Source organism: Neltuma alba, unplaced genomic scaffold, assembly GCF_004799145.2.
Source record: "Neltuma alba isolate B1F8T4 unplaced genomic scaffold, ASM479914v2 tig00013936_pilon, whole genome shotgun sequence".
Classification (NCBI taxonomy): domain Eukaryota; kingdom Viridiplantae; phylum Streptophyta; class Magnoliopsida; order Fabales; family Fabaceae; genus Neltuma; species Neltuma alba.
In genome coordinates this window covers 8066-13378 of record NW_021637965.1, presented here as the reverse complement: position 1 = coordinate 13378, position 5313 = coordinate 8066, and the positions used below count along the sequence as shown (strand labels likewise).

Below are 5313 nucleotides of genomic sequence, written 5' to 3'. Positions count from 1 at the left end.
AAGCAGGCAAAAAAAAAATGTTTACACAAAAATTTAAAAAGTTGAGATAATTTATATAGCTGTTTTTTTTTTCTTTCATTCGAACCACTTAAAGTTGATAGATTTATATCAAATTGATTTTTTTAAATAAAACATGTCTAAATATAAATTACACAGTACTGATTGGGCTTTGCCTTAAATTAAATTTGTAGAAGTCGCCATAAAAAGATTATTGTTGCAAACATTAATTCAAATAATTACTTGCTTAATCAATGCGGTACAACTCAATCCCAACTCACGATTGGATTGCTTTCATTAGGCCTATTCACCCGTTCCCTCTTTTTTTTTTTTGGCATGCCTTCATCAACAACCTCGCGCGCTGGTCTTAATTATGCGTCAAGGAAAGGATGGCGATGGCTGGCATTTAGGAAGAAAAGTAGCCAGCAAATATGAAAGCGTTGAAATTCCAATCAAATAGAAAAGGCTTCAAACAAAGACCAAAAAGTGTGGTATTAAATTTTCCTCAGCTGGTTGCTCATTATAACTTTGATTTTTCTTATGGAATTTAAGAAACAAGCCGCATTAAATTCAAAGACTGTGATGTGCTGAATCACAAGTATCCATACACGACACGTAAAAATGAATACACTTGTTGATAGCGGGCTAACACTGGCACGTTACAGTTCGAATTAGAAGAGACAGGGAAACAGGTAAGCGCGCAGCGGGTGATGGCCAAATGTGCAGGCGCGTCTATTGGCGTGGCGGAGGGGCTGGGGCCTTCACACGAGGGGCACAACCTTCTCTCTTGTGTTTTTATTTTACTCAGTACTCCCTCTCTCCTTCATAATAAACATTTGACTAAGTTATACAACTTTCATAGGGTAAAAAAAAAAAAAAAGTTGTACAACCTTCATCCTAAATATAATATTTACTATATTCAGTTTTTAATACAATAGTTCGTTTGATTTTTATTTTGGTTCTAAATATAAAACTCTAATTCATTTTATCTCTTATTTTTGTTCTTTTTTTTCTAAAATAGGCTTTGCAATAATGGTAGTTTTAGTCAATACACTTGATTAGTAAGAATATTTTAAAAAAGATCACACTTATTTCTTACAAATAACTATCTTAACTAGTTTGCTTAATCTACTTAAATTAGTTAACTAGTTCTTATATTGAGAACCGGAAGTAGTATTTTGTAATATAATTTATATTATAAAATGATCTTGTATTTAGGAATGGAAGAGTATATATTAAAATGTTAGTTAAAATTAATTAAAGATAATAAATGTATAAAAATTATAACTTTCTTTTTTAAAACACCCTTGTTTATTGAAGGACAAAGTACGAGAAAGAGAGAGAGCGAAAAAATGAATGAGTGATGCTTTAAAAAATGAGATAACAAATATAAAATAAGTAATTAACAAGGATACAATGGAAAATTACCTAAAAAAATTCAAGACATCTTGTAAATGTTATAAACTTAGATAATGTCAAAGTAGTAATTGTTTCTTGTACAAAAGAATCGAGGGAGAGTATTATCTTCTGTTTTTAATATAAAATTTAATTGACTAGTTTGAAAAAATTTAAAAAGTTAGTTAAATCAGTTATCTGTAGTAAATAAATGTTGTTTTCTTCAAAATATCTTGTTAATCATGTGCATTTAAATTACTTATTGATAGTAATTTTTTAACATATGAAACTGGTATAAAAATTGTTTAACGACAAAATGAATAAATATTAAAAACAAAATGAATTATGGTGTTATATTTAAAAATTAATATTAAACAAATTTTTATATTAATTACTAAAAGTAAAATTTGTAGTTGTTGACATTAGGGTCCTGTGCACTAAAGGAAGGGAATAGGGGTGGTTAATGTTTTGCGAAAGTTGAACTGGAAAGAACAACGAGTCATAATTTAATTGGTTGGACCGGTTGAATTGTTCGGTTGGATCAATGACGCAATACTTAATTTAAAACAAGGGAAAATCCCAAAAAAGGTCCTTAGAATATGGGAAATGCCAGATTGGGTCCTTAAATTTCGAAAATGACAGAATGGGTCAATGACCCAATCTGTCATTTGTGAAATTCAAGCGAATTGACAATTTTGCCCTCACTTATTCATTCACTACAATGATTCAAGGAATCACTATAAGAGTTTAGGTGTTACCTAGATTCGTATAGCGAATAACTACTCACTTTTTCATAGTTAGGTGTCTTGTTATTAACTACAACTAATTCTGTAATCACTAGAACAATATAAGTATTACCTAGATTTGTGTAGAGAATAACTATTCATTTTTTCATAGTTAGGTATCTTATTATTGTCAGGTATCTTATTATTAACTACAACGAATCTTGTAATCACTAGAACAGTGTAAGCGTTACCTAGATTTGTTTAGAGAATAACTACTCACTTTTGTTCAGGGGCAAAAATGTCAATTCGCCTGAATTTCGCAAATGACAGATTGGGTCAATGACCCATTTTGTCATTTTCGAAATTTAAGGACCCAATCTGGGATTTAGTATATTCCAATGGCTTTTTCTGGGATTTTCCCTTAAAACAATATCATATATAATTGAGAAAGATGAAAAATATCAAATTATTAAATAATTTAGAAATACATTTAAATAATCTAAAATTATAACAAAATCATTGAAAATGGACTAAAACCTTATATATTTAATTTATGTATGTTTAAAAAATTTATGATATTAAAAATTATCAATTCATTCAAATCAAATATTATTTTAAAAGATAGAACAGATATCAAACAAAAAAAACCAGCGACTCACCGGTTTTAATACCACAATATATAAAATTTTTAATGAAATAATACTATATAGTTAAAAATAGTCTAAAAATATATTAGGATATTTAAGGGGGTCAATTTTTTATTTTTTTTTCTATTTTTTATATTTTTTCAGTCAGGCTAAAAAGCTGTCTGGTTTTTTTAAAAACTGTTCTGGTTCTTAGTCCAACTTCAGTTTCCGGCTTAATAACGGCCCAACTCCGATCCAATCCAATTCAACTATGTGTTACGCTCAACGTTATCACGCTTTTCACGCGTTCATAATCTGGATTAACAGTGATAGTCCAGGTTAAGGCCCAAGACACCCGTCATCCTAAGGGGGGCGGCCCCTATATAAAGGAGTGACGCTGGACACTGAAAATCCAAGAGCGGCCGTGAGATCCTCACCTAGTTAAAATACACTCCTTTACTTCTCTCACTGAGCGAGCGACGGGATCTTCCCACCGACTCTCCTCTCTAATCTTCACACTCCCCCCCCCTCTGTAACGCCCCGCTTCTCTGAATCCCTTTCTGTTAACCATCTGCCTTTCAGGTTATGATTTTTGGGTTTGTATTCAATTTGATGAAAAAGCAAACTTAGAAGAATTTCTCGAAAGCCGGGTGTTTTCAGAATCGAGATCAGGTTTTTCTTTTTGATTTTGATTTTTCTCATAACTTCTCGGTAAATTTTCAGTTCTTTTTTTCCCTTTTTTTTTTTTTTTGTCTTTCTCTTCTCGGCCGAGAGGGCTGTTTTTGATCCTCAAAGCTCAGCTTTCGATTCCGGGATCAGGGGTTGCGTATTTTAGACCTCTATCCTCCGTTATTGTATAAAATTTTTACCTTTGTTAATCGTGAGACGCAGGTTGAATTTTATCTAAGATCTGTGTGTCTCGTAGAAATTATGGCAGCTAACAGTTATATGGAAATTCAGCCGGATCCCTTCAACGGTGAGCTAATGGAAGCACTCGAACCTTTTATGAGAAGTGCTTCCACAACATCCTCACCCACTCCGTACCCACTCTCTTCTTCTGCTTCGAATATGTTCCTACCTTCACAACCTACCTCTTCCAGCTTCTTCCATTCCTCTTCTTCCGTCCCCACACAGCCCAATTTGTTTGCAGATGGTTGCTCAACATCGATGACCCATTTATTTGCCGACGGGTTGTTCAACAACCGACTCGCCTCTGGCTCGGCACCTTCGATACCGCCGAGAAGAAGCTGCCCTCGCCTTTGACAAGGCCGCTTAAAGCTCAGAGGTGACTTTGCCAGGCTTAATTTCCCAACCTCCGACACCAAGGTTCCAGTGTTGAGGGGCGAATTCGGGGAGTACAAGCCTCTACATTCCTCCGTGGATGCAAGCTTCAAGCAATTTGCGAAAACATGGCTGATATGCAGAAGCAGGGGAAGTCGGAGAGGCCAAGAGGTCTTCAGGGCGGTCCAAATCGGTCCCAGGCCGCAAAGTGGAAACGGTTACGCTCTCGGATGAGCAGCCGGTCGCCGGGGAAGCCGGTTTTAAGGGAGTGGATGACTCTTACAACAAGGCGGACACTTCCCCGTCTCCAGTGTTAACTGAGAGTGGAGAGTCTGCCGGTTCGTCTCCTCTGTTAGATTTGACATTCGGCGATGTCAGTGACCCTCAGTGGGAAAGTATGGCGGACATTTGTAATCTGCAGAAGTACCCTTCTGAGATCGACTGGGCATCGTTATGAATGCATTTGCTAGGATGTTCGTAGAGTTAACTGGTTCTCTAAGGAGGAGTCTTAGCATAGATATGGTGTATTAGTAGGCTTTTAGTGATTTAGGTGGCTGCTGCAATGGAATTTTTGTAATTGCAGGGCTACTCCATGGATTTGTTTGTTGGATTTATGCTTCCCCTTCCCCCCTCTTGTTTACATCATTGGGCTCAGTCCATTATTCTGTTAATATTTTGTAAATGTCTGCCTCGGTCGGGTGGTTTTTGTCTTGCTTGGCCTTGGAGAATAATATATTAGCGCCTTAATTGAATTATATTCGATCCACATGCTTGTCTCAGTGATACTCTGCTGAAATGAATCTTTCACATAAGCACACTATACAACGAGAAAAATCAGACTATTCTATTCTGAGTCCACTTTCTACAAGCAAAATTGTTCACACTGCGGTTCATTCGCTTTCGGTGGTTGAATGCCGAGGCAACCTTAAATTTGAGAAAGTTGTATGGATTACTGAATCATGTGATTGCCATGTAGGTGTCGTCTTCCACGTATCTAATTGTGTCGTGTATAGCACTCTCAACTGTCGGTATAATGTCAGCTTCTTGGTTGGTCGAACAGTTTTGGGTCAGTTGAACCAAACGTTTTACACTAATATCACATGGCCAGGGACAGAAGAGGTTCTGAGAAATCCATTCCGATAATCAAATATTCAAAACGGCTATATTAGACGCATAAGCACTCGGCTGATACTACATGTTTCGTACGTATCATAATTTCATATGGATGCTATGTTATTAACGTTTTCAGCGGTACCAATTCCCAAAAAAGGACAATGTGCTTCCTTTTT

At 35.8% G+C, this 5313-nt stretch overlaps 1 pseudogene; it reads left to right on the top strand.

Annotated features, from left to right (window-relative positions):
- Nucleotides 1-3673: 3673 nt before the first annotated feature.
- On the top strand, nucleotides 3674-4790 carry LOC114739391 (ethylene-responsive transcription factor ERF094-like; annotated as a pseudogene).
- The last annotated feature ends 523 nt before the right edge of the window (nucleotides 4791-5313 follow it).